The sequence below is a fragment of the Xenopus laevis genome, chromosome 3S, assembly GCF_017654675.1.
Source record: "Xenopus laevis strain J_2021 chromosome 3S, Xenopus_laevis_v10.1, whole genome shotgun sequence".
NCBI classification, from domain to species: Eukaryota; Metazoa; Chordata; class Amphibia; order Anura; family Pipidae; genus Xenopus; species Xenopus laevis.
The window spans coordinates 39,590,718-39,607,663 of NC_054376.1; positions in this window are offsets into that span (position 1 = coordinate 39,590,718).

Genomic DNA, 16,946 nt, shown 5'->3' on the forward strand with positions numbered 1-16,946 from the left:
GTGGAGGCAGGGCTGCCATGAGAGATTTCCCTCTCACTACTGCTACTATGATACAGCTCACCAATCATTGTACTGAAAAACAGAGGTGTAACTATAGGAGGAACAGGCCCTGCAACTGCTGGCACCCGGGAACTATAGGGGGCTTTAATTGACATTCCATAGCTAGGAAGTTCATGTAAGAGATAATTCAGTTAACAGCTCCCAATATAAACAGCTGATGTTCCGCTATAAGTAATTCATATGAATAATTCCATTAACTAATGTGCTAATTTATTATTAGTTCATGGGGGGGGGGGCAGTGGACCGGAAGTGGAGTTTCTGTAAGTTAAGGCTTTGCTATTTTAAATTTTAATTTGTCTTGGTGGTTTTTTTTTTTTCAATCTATACTAACGAATTTTTTTAATTTTTTTTTTGATGTTACTGTTCCTTTAACGGCACCTTATTATGCAGAGTTGTTAACTATCCTGCATTCTTCCTGCGTTTGGCGCCTACACACGCCTGTGTGAGTACAGCCCCATTGGAAAAAGTGTAATGCGTCTATTCCTGCGCTCCCCTGCGGCTGAACACAGAAAAACGGAGCTCAGGGGAGCGCAGCTACAACTGCTCATGAGTTAAGGTGGCCATACACGGGCAGATAAAGCTGCAGATATCGGTCGTTTGGACCGATTTGACAGCTTATCTGCCCGTGTATGGGGGCTTCCGACGGGTCTTCCCGATCGATATCTGGCCACTATATCGATCGGGAAGGTTGGATTTTTACCCGACCGACCCGTCGGAGCCGCTTGGCGCATCGTAATTCGATCGTTCGGCCATACGGCCGAACGTTCGAATTACCCCCGATATAGCCACGCAGTTTAGTGGCATATCGGGGAAAGATCCGCTCGTTTGGCGATGTCGCCAAACGAGCGGATCTTGGAGTCTATGGCCACCTTAAGAGCCCTAAAGCACCATTGATACAAAATAAAAATGATATACTATTGTTGACACTGCAAGCCCCTTAGTCCTGGTTTTTGATTTATTTTTGTATGCATTGGATTTCCGTGCACAGGGGCAGCTACAAGGAAGGTGGTGCTGTTCATAAAATATGCCGTCCATAGGTGGACAGTGGTGTGACTAGCTCCCACTCGGTCCCCAAGTAAAAAGGCACGTACAGCATGGGGGGCGGATGAATGGAAGGGAGGGAGTGGGTGCTGGTGTGTATTGAGCCATTGATGCATGAACTTTTTCTTTACTGAACAACGTCTCTTTTGTAGCACCATGTATCCACCTGTTGCAGTTTAGCAAACCTTAGTATGTGTTTATAATATTCCAAAATCCAAAATGCAGTTATGGGATCCATTATCCGGAAAACTGAAGGTCCCGAGCATTCTGGATAATAGGTCCCATACCTGTATATTCTCCCTTTGCCTAATGGGCAGATATGTTGTGTGTTTACCCAGCTTTACTTTGAAAAGTTGATTATCTAAGGCAGTGCTGTCCAACTTCTGTGGTACCGAGGGCCAAAATTTTACTGGCCTATGTGGTGGAGGGCCGATAATAGAAGTCAGTGTTGGCCACTCCCCCTTTTAAACCACACCCACTATAAACCACACCCATGTTACCACAATAACTTTTAAGATCATATCCACATTACCGGTGGTAGCACACCAAAAAACCAAATGGTTGGTGCTCACTGCAGAGAAATCCCTCATCACTCTTATGTGAAAAATTGAAGTCATGTTAAAACATACCCTTAAATCCATATGCCTAATCCTCCCCTGTGGGTAATACAACAACCCCCAACACATGATTAAACACCTTAGGGGCCCTTAACAACAATTTCCAAATGCTAACAAACCCCAAGAACAAACCCCTAACAGGCTTACATTCCACAGGTAGCGTAGGGCAAGCAGTGAATGGCACACACAAGCAGCACTGGGCAAGCAGAGAATGGTACACACAAGCAGCACTGGGCAAGCAGAGAATGGCACACACAAGCAGCACTGGGCAAGCAGAGAATGGCACACACGAGCAGCACTGCACAAGCAGAGAATGGCACACCCAAGCAGCACTGAGTAAATAGAGAATGGCACACTCAAGCAGCACTGGGCAAGCAGAGAATGGCACACACGAGCTGCACTGGGCAAGCAGAGAATGGCATACTCAAGCAGCACTGAGTAAGCAGAGAATGGCACACACAAGCAGCATTGGGCAAGCAGAGAATGACACACATAAGCAGCACTGAGTAAGTAGAGAATGGCACACACAAGCAGCACTGGGCAAGCAGAGAATGGCACACCCAAGCAGCACTGGGCAAGCAGAGAATGGCACACACAAGCAGCACTGGGCAAGCAGAGAATGGCACAAACAAGCAAAGAATGGTACACCCAAGCAGCACTGAATAAGCAGAGAATGGCACAAACAAGCAGCACTGGGCAAGCAGAGAATGACACACCCAAGCAGCACTGAGTAAACAGAGAATGGCACACACAAGCAGCACTGGGCAAGCAGAGAATGGCACACACGAGCTGCACTGGGCAAGCAGAGAATGGCACACCCAAGCAGCAATGGGCAAGCAGAGAATGGCACACACAAGCAGCACTGGGCAAGCAGAGAATGGCACAAACAAGCAGCACTGCGCAAGCAGAGAATGGCACACCCAAGCAGCACTGAGTAAGCAGAGAATGGCACAAACAAGCAGCACTGGGCAAGCAGAGAATGGCACACCCAAGCAGCACTGAGTAAACAGAGAATGGCACACACAAGCAGCACTGGGCAAGCAGAGAATGGCACACACAAGCAGCACTGCGTAAGCAGAGAATGGCACACACAGGGAGGGATCAGAGCAGGAGACAGGGAAAGCTTTCATTCTAAAATGTACTACATACAGTGCTGGTGCCCCATTACCATTTTTAATAAGGTGTGAACAGGTGAACAATGTGGACAGTTTCAGTCTGGATCTCAGGTGTGAACAGTACAGGATTTTAGGATATAAACAATAGAGGTGTCACAAGTGTGAACAATACAGGAGGATCACAGGTGTGAACAATACAGGGGAGTAGTCTGAATTTGAGGTTTAAACAATGCAGGGGCCAGTTCATCTCTGTAGTGATACCTTTTAAATTTTACATATGGTAAAGAGACACAGCATGTGGGGGGCCACAGAAGGGGAGGCAGCCCGTGGGCCACCAGTTGGACAGCCCTGATCTAAGGTACTGGTCGTCAGGGTTTTTTGGTTCCAAATATATCCTGATGTTTTAATTAACTTTTCTATCTTGCAGTAATTTACCCTGTGTTTTCCTTTCATTTTCTTCAGTTTATATGACTCAAGGGACATAATGGATTTGTCAGAGAGTGTGACATCAGAAGGAAGCCCCACAAATAGGGATAGGCAAATTTGACCCTTTCGTTTCGACAAAAATTAGCCGCTGGTGAAATGACGGCCATTAAAGTCTATGGTCGTCAAATAATGTTGTGACGCGCGCCGAAATTTGTTTGACACACGTCTTTTTTTCCCGATGCACGGCGCCATACAAGTCTATGGGCGTCATTTCAGCGGACGAAACAAGGTGAAAAAATTCACCCATCCCTACCCACAAATCTTTTTATTTGTCTAAACACTGAGTTACACTAATTTAGACTTTATTATTATTATTACTTCTATCCTTTATATAGCAGATATGTTATGGACCAGTGCTTGATCATGATTAACATTACCTGCCTCACTGGAGCTAACAATTTTAAAAACCCCAGTATACACACACCGCCGATTCAGAGAAAAACGCCGCCAGAGGCGGCTACTGCAATGCCGCACCCCCCCGGTTTACCTGTCGGGAGGGGAGGCAGGAACGCTACTGCGGAGAGCGCAATTGCGCTCTCTCGCATTAGTAAAGCCGAATTTCCGATTTAAAAAACGGAAATTTGGCTCTTTTTGCCGCCCCTGGAAACCTCTCCGGCATGCCGCCTGAGGCGAGTTTCTCAGCTCGCCTCGTTGGCGGCACGCCCCTGGATACACACGCCTAGGTCAGTTTCATCAGGAAGCAAATAACCTGCTTGTATGTTTTTGGAGTTTGGGAGTGTTTTGATAAGAGTCAAGGACTCAGGACCCATACCAATCAGTGTACCACTGCACCTTTAGGCAAAATGGGGAAAATTGGGACAAGTACAGTATTTGTTAGTGCAAGGGGATGTTGATTATCGGCAGTATTGTACCGCTGGCTAAAAGCAAGCTTAAAGATTTTTTTTACGTACATTTATTTACATGCTAACTGTTGAGAAAATAAAAATGTAAAGTGACCTTCTCATGTTTATCTATAGATAAACAATTACAAATAAGTTATTCTTCAGTTTCCCCTATGAGTCGGTGTCCAATTTGATTGAAATGTTAAATGCATTGGTGTGTGCTCCCTTTGGCTAGACAATGTATTAGAGCTATCTCTCGTTCGAAATAACCATCTCTGATGCAATGCTGCATGTAGATAGACAGATTGCCAAGAGGGGGATAGTGAAGACTGACTTGATTATTTCAGAAATGGTGCAGGTATTTAATTAAATCTATTTGGATGGTTCTTATTTTCACATGATGAAGATTGTTTTGAAGTGTCATATTTAAGATAGTCCCCTTTTAGTGAAACAACTTGGACTCTGTTTTCAGAAGAAGCAAAGCTCAAAATCCCGCACTAGTAAATCAATTAAACCATAGAAAACATTCTTGGAAATCATTCTAGGTTTAGACCAATGTATTTACTCAGACCATTTCATATTTCAGGCTTCCTGCTAGAATCACACAGATTCCGGGATTGTTCAGTACCAAAGGATTATGTATGATACTTTTGTGTATAGTGATAGTTTAGTGAGTACTGCTGGGAGAAAATACTGAATACTCATACTGTAAGATTCATCACATTTTGCCATGCGATTATATTTAAATCATTCAGTAGGAACATTTTTTTGCAATTTGTATAAATCCAGGCCTCTGATATGGTCAAGGCAGGGCGAACGTGATGAGTGCAGTCAGGGGTGTCCAAACTTTTTGCAACGAGGGCCAGATTTGGTGAAGTGAAAATGTGTGGGGGCCGAACATTTAGCCCAACATTCTTTGAACCATTAACACCATTTAACTCATTTAAAACAAGGAATTGCGTAGCCGTAGCAGTAATATTAAGGCACATTAGTGAAATGATCTGCCACTTGGTCTATACTGCTGCCTGTGTGCTAAAGGTGTCAGCAATAGACACGTACTGGCACGTAGTGACGCGCTGCTCTCGCATACTTCTTTAGGGCTGAAGGTGCAATAGACGGACAGATGGGGCCAAGATGCGCCAGGATCCCTTTGTATCTAGGTTGGCATCTCTGGAGGCTGATGGGCTGTCACTGCTTTGAAGGGAGGAAACTTAGTGAATTACAAAAGGCATTTTCATGAAGGTGAGAATCTAACACTTTTGGGCTTTATCCAATAGTCGTTAAGGTGATTGACAAAATGGATACAAATTTACATATTGTAAGATACATATACTGTACACTTTATGGCCAAAATAATTAGGACCACTTTTAATTATTGAAATTGCCCAGTTCCCAGTTAAGCCACATGCATCACTACCGACACAGGTGCCAATGACATTTCTTGGCTATTCCATGCTTCCTAATTTGAGAAAACTGTTTGAGGAGTGTCTTTTCTTGTTTCAGCAGGATAATAATCTTGCACAAAGTAAGGTCCATATAGATTTTGGAAGCAAAATCCTGCCAACATGACAGGCAGCGTCATTATGTCGCTACTACAGCAAATAAAGTCTTGCATAAAAGGAGCATTTATTCAAGGGATGAAAACATATATTTGACTATAGGTCCCAGTTAAGGCACCCTGACTATGCAGTTCAGTTATTGGATCCAGTCCTTAAGAAGGATATTAATGAGCTGTAGTGAGTGCCAAGACATGCAAATAAACAGGATAAAGGGATGGAAGATTTCAATTACAAGGGTAGATTGTCAAGTTAGGGATTGGTTTCTCTGCAAAAGTGACATTTGTGAGGGGACATGATAGACAGATATTAGGGGATCTTTTTTCTGATAAAAAGTATCACTGCACCAGAGGTCACCCCTTTTGACTAGAGGAACAGAAATTTCATTTGAAGCAGTGTAGGTGGTTCTTCACAGTGAGGCCAGTGAGACTGTGGAATGCCCTGCTGGATGATGTTGTGATGGCTGATTTTGTTAGTGCCTTTAAAGGAGAACTAAAGCCTAACTAAAGAAGTATCTAGAAATGTTGTACATTCTTTCTGGCTTTTGTACTAGCCCAAGGCAACCATGGCCCTTTAGCGGGGAAAATCTGTGCCTCCAAAGATGCCCCAGTAGCTCCCCACCTTCTTTTCTGCTGATTCACTGTACATGATCTGTGCTGCTGTCACTTACTGATCTTAGGGACCAACTCATAATATACTGTACACATAGAATATAAATGTCACAATATAAGGCTGACTAATAATTAATACTATATGTATTTCTACATGGCAGTACAGAAACCAGTGCAATTAGCGTCAGAATTTAATAATCAGCCTTGTAGCATCAGCTTTTATTACAGGCCAACCTAGTTTTCTGCTTGATAATTTGCAACGACCCCTAAGCTTAGTTTCTCAACAGCTGCTTAGAGCCCACTGAGCATGTGAGTGTCGCAGACACTTTCCAAGATGGTGACCCCCTGTGACAAGTCCTGGATCATTGCTGCTATTGAGGAGCTAAACCTTTAGGCAGTGGAGTAACTAGATGCTACTGGGCCCCACAGCAAATTAATTTTAGGGCCCCCAACATTTCCAGAGGTTGTCCTGTTTTACCAATATATATTGACATTTCTCATTTATTAGGGCCTCATAGGCCCCCTATACCTCCTGGGCCCCCCTGCAGCCGCAGGGTCTGCTTCCTCTGTAGTTACGCCCCTGCCTTTAGGATTGTGCAATAAGTACGGTATATATAACATGGCATTTTTTTATCCATATTAATTTTTAGGGGTTAGTTCTCCTTTAAGAGTGGCTTGGATGATTTATTGGATAAGCATAATATCAAAGGCTATTGTGATACTAAAATCTACAATTATTATAGATATTGGTTTATATATGTGAGGGTATATGTAGATCTGGCTAAGTATGTGTATATGTGCACTGGGGGGTTCACTTGAAGGGGTTGAACTTGATGGACATTGGTCTTTTTCAACCCAACTTTTAGCAGCAAAGAAAGGACCACCTTTAAATTATTGGCCTTTCGCAATAAGATGTTGTACAGGTAAGTGGCCACATACTTTAGGCTATATAGTGTATTAAAGGAAAGAGTGGAGTTTTCCTTAGTTTAGTACAGTGTAGTATCTCCATCTTTTCTATTGTATGTCTACATGGACTACAGATATCACATACGTGTTCACACAAGAAGCATAGGGTGAGTTACATTCCAGGCACCACTAGTAGACATGATGCCTTTCCACATACTGTAGCTTTGTTGCTAAACTTTTAGGCTTAAGGTGTGGGACTTTGCTAAAGCACTTTTGTCAGCTTTTCTTTCACTTTAACTATTTTTGCTTGAGTGATGCCCTAGCTAGGAATAAGTCTACATTTGTGCACAACATTTCAATGCATCATTTTATGCATAGACATTAAGCAAGTATTTAACCGATGACCAATTTTAAAATCCAAATAGAAACTTTGCAAACAGCTCTGTGTACTCTTAGGGTTCTAGGAAGCTGCATATTCCCCAAGGCTTGATTGATAAAATGTGGCATTTATCCTGTTCCTTGGATGATGTTCAGCAAACTTTATGGCTCAGGCAAACAGCTGGTAAAGTGGGTTCATAGAAAGGTGAAGGTAATACACACATAGAAATACAAGAGGATAATGATTTTAAAAGGGATAATAGTTGTAATAACACCATTAACCTTTTGCTTCAAATTATTGAATGTGTGGTCTTTTTTTCAGCAGACTAATGAAAGGTTCACACTAAGTATGATGCACATTAAAGGCACAATATGCAATTTTTGATGACTTTTTGTAGCTATAAATACAACTATGCTATTTTCCCCTTTGGAAAGGAATTCACATTTCGTTCATTTTGCTCTCCACTTAATGCTTTTGTGCAGTGTTCAATTTGAAGAGCTTCTAGGTGCATCTCGGAATGGAATTACGTTGTACAGTTGGTGGAAAACAACCACAACTCCACTTGATGTTATAATTGTGAAAGTGAAAGTTTCATTGTAAATGCCTCCTTTTTTGCATTTGCATTTATTGATATTAATTATTTTCTATACAGAAACCCACAATAAATAAACTGTTAAACCACAGTAATGTATTTTCATACTTTCTTTGTGTGGACTATTAATATTGTCTTTTAACATTTAAATTTTCTTTTTTATCAGCACTGTTTATTTGTAATACAATATTGTCGGCTTACATTCAAAAAGAGATCTAAATGGACATTACACATAGTTACTTAATTACATTGTTAATTTGGATTGAAAAAAGACAAAACTCACTGTGACAAAACATTTTTGCTGCTTCATCTCCTCAGATATAAAGGGGTGGCCTCTGGTTCTTCGTTCTTTTCTAGGTGAATTAAGATCTGACACTAGGGACCTGCAAACAATATCCGAAGCGCGAGCCTATGTACAAATTATTAAACCCCTATGAAGCTTTATTCATTTTTTGCAGGTCTAACAATTAAACAAGAATTTAAATAAATCTTCAGAGCTTGAGGATAGAGTTACGCTGGTCTTGACCACCTTCTGAACTAATTGTCCAAAAATCTGATTTGTGGATGAGTCACATGCATGGAAGGTGAAATTGCTTTTAAGGTTTGAACACTGGATATTTTGTCACCTTTGTAAAATATGTACTTACCGTAAGGTGTACTAACCAAATCTTTTGGGATCCAACAAATTTACTTTATCAGGATACTGTACTGACCATTACCACATACTTAAGGCTGTATATATTGTCATTATACACAAGTTGAATATCCTGTATATTATGCCCCTATACATAGAGATTAGTGATATTATCAGTTATAATTGGTATTTATTGATGTTATTTGTATCACATAACTCAGAAATCAACTCAGAGGTCCATGAGCTGTATACAAATACTTGAAACCCACATTTGACTGGGTAATTGTGCATACTGTGGCACAGTGAATGAAATAACCCTAGAGGGAAGGTATGTCTCTTCCAGAATGCTTGTATAAAACATTGCAAATGAGCCGAATAACAGATTGTGTTCAGTTGGGCTGCCAATGCAGGTGCTGTACTTAATCACTAAAGTCACTAAAAGGAATAGTTCAGTGTGAAAATAAAAACTGTGTAAATAGATAGGCTGTGCAAAATAAAAAAAATTCTAATATAGTTAGTTAGCCAAAAATGTAATATATAACGGCTGGAGTGAACAGATGTCTAATAAAACATCCAGAATCCAACTTCCTGCTTTTCAGCTCTATAACTCTGAGTTAGTCAGCGACTTGAAGGGGGGCCACATGGTACATTTCTGTTCAGTGAGTTTGCAATTGATCCTCAGCATTCAGTTTAGATTCAAAAGCAACAGATATGACCCATGTGCCCCCCCCTCAAGTCTCTGATTGGTTACTGCCTGGTAGCCAGGGTAACCAGTCAGTGTAAACCAAGAGAGCTGAAAAGCAGGAAGTAGTGTTCTGACTGACATGTTATACATCAAATCACTCCAGCCTTTAAACATTACATTTTTGGCTAACTAACTATATTAGAAACATTTTTTATTTTGCACAGCTTATCTATTTACCCAGTTTTTATTTTTACACTGAACAATTCCTTTAAGTCACTACCTGGAATAAAGAGGAATGGCTGTGTGTTTGCTCGTTGCCTGAGAAGTAGAAGTCAGAAAAGGCTAAGTTTTGTATAATGTCACTTTTATAGTGGCCAATGTACTGTCAATAACAGGTTGTGGAGGTGTAAAGTCTGCCAACTAACCAGTTAGTTCTGCTTTCAGGGCAATGTACTTTAATCTTGTTGCGTATAAAGTATTATATGCTGTTAAAGGAAAACTATACCCCCAAAATGAATACTTAAGCAACAGATAGTTTATATCAAATTGAATGACATATTAAAGAATCTTACCAAACTGGAATATATATTTACATAAATATTGCCCTTTTACATCTCTTGCCTTGAACCACCATTTCGTGACTCTATCTGTGCTGCCTCAGAGATCACCTGACCAGAAATACTACAACACTAACTGTAACAGGAAGAAGTGAGGAAGCAAAAGGCAGAATTCTGTCTGTTAATTGGCTCATGTAACCTTACATGTGGTTTGTATGTGTGCACAGTGAATCGTACGATCTCATGGGGCGGCCCTTATTTTTTAAAATGGCAGTTTTCTATTTATGATTACCCAATGGCACATACTACTAAAAAAGTATATTATTATGATAATGGTTCATTTACATGAAGCAGGGTTTTACACATGAGCTGTTTTACTCAGTATCTTTTAATAGAGACCTAAATTGTTTGGGGGTATAGTTTTCCTTTAAAATGATTTTGTGAAACCCTGCTGTACATATAATACAGGGCAGCCATATCAGCTGTAATTACAGTGGGTGTTGCTATTTTTAAATTTGGAAATCTTGAAGGTTCCCTTCAGTCCAATCCAAACAACGCTGAATATTGTTACAACCGATCCTTCATAAACCAACCCCCAGTTATTTTTTTTTATTGCATTATTAGCCAGCCTTCACTTTATGTAGGTGGCCTTTGTATGTACATGTTGCCAACTGAAATGAAAAATCCAGATAGATTCATGTATATGGTCAAGTGAATAAAAACCAGCTGCACTGACTTGTACATAGTCTATTGTGATTGTTCAAGTATGAGACAGTTCTTACTACTTAAATACTTATCTCAAGGTACAGTTGTGACTCCAAACAGATGTTATGATTTCATACACGAGATGAAGCATAAGATTCACATTCCTTAATCGCAAATATCAACTACATATTGTCGAAGCTTCATTGATGACTATTTCCTAAGAAAGCAGGTTTTCAAAAGCAAGTTTAACAGCATCTATAATTTACATATGTCTGATGGTAACAAAACAAACACTACAAGTTAAAGGCATACTCACCCTTCTTATAGACTATTATTTGTATCATAGGACCAATTAAAAAACTTAGTCATGCCCTTGAGCCCTCACTATCATCTGTGTGGTGTGATGGTTATGCTTACTTATTACAGCTGAGATGAATTGCTCTCAAAATGTGTTTAGAAATGTAAAGTTGACAAGCTAATTGCTGAAAGCATTAGATTAAATACGTAAGCCATGTTTCTGTAAGTAGGAAAAACGAATGAAACACTTCATACTGTAGGTTATAAACATTATAGAAGAACACAAAATACCATATGTAACAGGAGCAGCTATACAACTGAAAGATACACTTAAGGATGTCTTTTAGTTCATTTAGTTATGTTTTTTGGTAACTGTGTATGAAGTGATGAGATTTATATACTGGTACACAGAAGCGCCATCTAGTGTCATTCATAGTCAATGCTAAGCCTGTTGAGATATTTTTCAAAGATACACACGACTGAAGAATCTAAAGGGAATCTATTGTGTGCTTATGGTGTATCATTTTTTAAACAAATGTAATGTAACCCTATTGTGATACCTCTTTAAATATAGGATGTACACTCTTAAAGGAACAGTTCAGTGTTTTCAATATAGTAACCGTTTGCTTTTGAATCTGAAGTGCAAGCTGAGTATAAATTACAAACTCACTGACTAAGAGTTAAAGGCGAATTCAACCGTAAAGTAAAAAAAAACCCTACCCCCTTACCCTACATAGACACCCCTCCCTCCTCCCCCCAGCCTAGCTGCTGCCCCGGGCAAATGACCCTAACTCTTTACTTCTCCCCCAGTGCAGATTCTGTCCAGCTGAGATCGCGGCAGCCATCTTCTCTTCGATAATCTTTGGGAAGTGCCGGATTGGCGCATGTGCAGTTGGAGCAATTTTCTGTTTCGCGACTGCGCATGTGACTAAAATCACTAAATTCGCCGAAGCGCCACTCTCATTCCGAAGATTATGGAAGAGCCAGAAGATGGCTACCATGAACTCCGCTGGACAGAATTTGCACCGAGGGGTAAGTAATGACTTAGGGGCATTTGCCCGGGGTTGCAGATAGGCTGAGGGAGGGGGGTAGGGTTTTTTTTTACTTTAGGGTTGAATTCTCCTTTAAAGAGCTGAAAAGCAGGAAGTTGAGTTATTTTCTGTTCTAGAAGACATCTGGTCACTCTAGCCTGTATAGATGGATTTTTTGGCTAACTAACTATATTACAAACATTTTTTATTTTGCACAGTCTATCTATTTACCCAGTTTTTATTTTTACACTGAACTGTTCCTTTAATAAAAATACTGTTTCTTACCAATACAGGGCCTGAATCCCCTCTGCTATATCAAAAATACTGGGAAATTCTCTGACGTAGTGCCTCCACCTAGTGGGATCTGGGAATGCACCTATGGGTGGCCCCACTAGGAAACAGTAATATTAAAACACACAACACACAAGTGCAGCAACACATATACATTTATTTAACTGGCAGAAATGTAAAATACAATTACATATCAATAGTAATTACCCCCCCTTCCCTGGGGAACCCATGTGGTAAGTCCCAACCCTGGCACAGTCTTTACCAGGCACAGTCCCACACTCCAATCCAGGTGGACAAAGACAGTCTCACTTCAATCCTTTCCCTCAAGAGCTCTTAACTTTCCCCAGGTAGTGCTACATGCCCAAATATCTCTCCTGTTGGGCAGAGGTAGTTGCACCCACATAGTAGGCACACAGACAACACCTGTCCTCAAACAGGGGACCACACATTGGAGTCTACCATTTCCCCCTCTCAGGCATAACACTCACTGAGGACTCACACAGACCTGCTACAGGCATCTTCAGCGTCTCACAGAAATCTTTGCTCTCTCGGCCGGCTCCAACACTCATCTGGAGTGTGAGCACCAGAAAGCCTCTTTCATATGAACTCAATTACCAGGCAGCTCCTTTGATATTCTCTCTTTAGCTTTAGACCCTCTATGGTTGAGCTCCCAATGCTTGGGGCCTTGTACCTCAAGCCCTTCAAGTGCTTCACCATCCCTTAGGTCTTTTCATCTTGCTCCAGCTGCATGTGCTAAATCTCTTTTCCAGGAGCGAAATTGGAAAAGTGACTTAGCACATGGCAGCTCTGCTTTATAAAGAAATTGCGCAACAGACGCAAATTCTGGCAACTTCACTGGGGAAAAGGAATCACTCCCCTCCCATATCCAATGTAGGTCCAACACTTAGCTGGCCACAGCAGGGGATTTCCAAACATTTGGGGATTTTTAGACCATAGAAGAGCTTAACTCTATGGACCCCTACAGTAATTAAATGATATTAATTTATTATTGATGTATATTTATTAAAAAAATGGGGTATCAAGATTCTGACATATGAAACAGGAACAAAGGGATTAATGATGACATCAAGAAAGCAGGCTTCCTTGGTTATTTTGCTAGGAACAACTGTGGTGGATACAAGCCGAGTAAACAGAACTTATACAGAAATGTATTCTTCTGTTGCTTTTATTTAAAAATATCTATTGATTTTGTTGTAACACAAACCCAATGTAAAAGATATCAGAGGAACTGAAAATACTTTCATTTTAAAGTTTATCACACCTCCTAGTGGAGAAACAGGGACTTAAGGTGTACACAATTCAGTCTAATCACAATGGGAATTGGAGCGTTCAAATGAAGAAGAAAAAAGTAAAAAAAAATAAAGAACTGTAAAATGAGAATGTATGCAAGAAAAAAGATAGAAAACCTATTTTAAAAGACATTAGAAAATAGGAGAAAACATGTTTAAAGAAGAGAAAATAAGGAGGTGTAAATGAGGATGAAGTGATAGATGGGATGAGGATAAAAGAGTGGTGGAAATAGAAATGATAACTATGAAGAAAAAGGCAAGATAAGAAAAATAGGAAGGTAGAAAAACAGAAGAGGTGGAAAGGTGATGGCTGGGAGAGAAGTAAAACAGTGAAAGATGCAAAGGGATGAAATACATGACAATTTATATAAAGATAAATTAGATGTAACCATTTATGAAGCCAACTTATTGAGCTTGTATTGTCCAAGCAGCCTTATTATATAATGAGATGATTCATTGCTAACTTTTTTAAGCATAAGATATAAAGTCTAATGATATACCTTCACTCATTACAATTAAATGCAATTGACTTTCTATGCTTTCTTAAGCAAGCTTCCAGTGCTGCTAGAATTCACTATGTATTGTTACAGAATGTTATTTTAGCTAAAATGTTAACGGAATGCTCTAAATGCTTTTGTTGTCTGTAGCTGTGAGTCTTTCTTAACACCACCAAGCAGGGAAAAATAACAGTTTATGTTATGGCGTGCATGTTTGTTCCCTCAGCTTTAATTGCATTTTAAAATGCCAAAGAAACTAATTGTAGCAGTGTGAAACTCAGCAATTGAATGTGATGTCTTCGCTTTCTGAACGCGATGACTGCATTTGGTTACTGTTTTGTTTATTAAGCATGTTTTGAATTCTTCATTGACACCTCACAATGTGCTCGCTAGCTTTGCAAGGGGCTCCAGGGGCAGAGCCTTACTTTTAATTGGCTCCATCTGTTGGAAAATAGTAAAAATATATAACTTCAAACTTATATATAATATATTTAGAAAATGTGTCACTATTATTACGTGGAAATTAAGAACTTACTCCCTGTTTATTAGTTCAAATAGTGGTTATTGGTGTACATTACTGTCCTATTAGTGAGGAAGTTCAATACAGGCCACGGCTGTTAGAATGTGTTGACAGGTTATAATGCAAAGCATTACTGTAGGGGTAGAAGTTTGCTTAAAACAGAAAGGGTTCATTGCTTTGGTGCTAGGTTATTTGGTTTGTGGATGATGATGAACTGCATCAGTATTGCATTTCATTGGGCCTTAATTTGACCAATTAAGAAAATGTATAGCTTGGGGGAGAACAAATGTCAACTGTAAAATCACAGCAATTAATTCATCAGTACAATTAACAAATTCAGGCCTACAGAGATTTGAAAGGCAGCAAGGGCCTTCCCTCTGAGAAGATAGGGTCTATACAATGTTTGAGTGAGGAGGAGTTTCCAGCTCTGTCTGAAGTCAGATCATATATGGGGTCAATTATATATTGCTTTTATATACTGGAGACACTGAAAATAAATATGGAGGAAGTAGTATTGAATGACTGAAATGGCTGAATAGATCCCTTGTACCAAGGTGAAATAGTACATGGATTTACTTGCCATATTTTAAGATGCCTTCCTTAGTCCTTGAAGTGATTCAGTCTGATGTCTATAAGATTCCCTTTGTACATCATATTTACTAACTAAACATCAAATTTCAAAGTATTTTTTTGGGTACTTTGACCATCGAATAGGCTACTACGACTACAACTTTGATTCGAACGATTCAAACTAAAAATCGTTCGACTATTCGACCATTCGATAGTCGAAGTACTGTCTCTTTAAAAAAAACTTTAACTACATACTTCGGCAGTTTTATACCTACCGAGGTACAATGTTAGCCTATGGGGACCTTCCCCATCAGTTTTCTAAGGTTTTTTTGATCGAAGAAAAATCCTTCGATCAATCGATTAAAATCCTTGGAGTTGTTCGATTTTTACTTCAATCGATCGTAGTACTTGCGCAAAATCCTTCGAATTCGATATTCGAATTCGAAGGATTTTACTTCGAGGGACGAATTCGAGGGTTTATTGACCCTCGATATTCGACCCTTAGTAAATGTGCCCCCTAGTGATGTATTTTTTCTTTGTAGCTTCTTTGTTTTATTCCCAAAGGAAGGGGAATAATCTATGCATACTATAGGATTTTAGAGACATTGCTGCCTAATGAGTCACTGCTAGATTGGGATTTGCAATCATAGCCAGATTATTATTGTTATTATTGTTTGTATGCCTCGAATTATGATTTTATTGTAGAGGTTTCTTAAAAGCCAGAGGAGGCATAGGCCCAGTAGGATACAGTATATTTGAGATGGAAATAGCTGTAAAATGTGCAAGCTGTTGTGCAGCAGAATACATTTTTTTTTATTCACCCGTGGTATTAGTACATATACCATTACAGCAATACCAAGTTCCATATTTGTCTCTTTGCTCTTTGTATATTCCTGTATATTTGGTATTATGAAGTTGATCCAACGAGATTTTCATCTCCAAATCGCAGTTCCATTATTACTTACTGCATTTAGCCCATTTCCTTCCTGAGATACTCTTTAAAATGCAGAGAAGATGTCTATTTAGAATACAGAGAGTCTATTTATCAAAGTTTGTCAGTCTACAGTTGCCAGTTCGGAGGGCCATGTGTAGGCATGCATATAAACAGTTTATTAAGTATGTCATATATTTTTTTTCTGCTGTGTATGAGTTCCTTGTTTGGATTTTCACTGCTGTATTAAAAGAGATAAGTGAGAAAGCATATCACTTATATGCCAGGCTTCCCATCGACAGGCTAATAAAGACATCAGACAGATCTCCAAAGACCAGTCTGAATCCTTTTCAACATCAAAGATGTCAGCCTGCTTGAGAGCCTGAGGTAAAATCAATCACACAATACAGAGGTGAGCTGAGCATTTAAGGTTAAATTCCCTATGTACGCACAGGCACCTTTCCGAGTGGAAAGCGTATAATCACCCTGCATACCATTAACATCAAAAAAGCACAAATCTAAACCTGAAATATAATTGTGATTTGGAAGAAGCCAACACGCTATGTTTTATTGCTACAGGCACTCTGTGACATTCAGGTTCCTCTGAGAGTTTTGGAGAGACAAATTCAGGATATCCATTTTCTGCTACACACACATATATATGTATAAATGTGCTGGCTGAGCACTATATGAACAGTCATACTCCAAGGAGT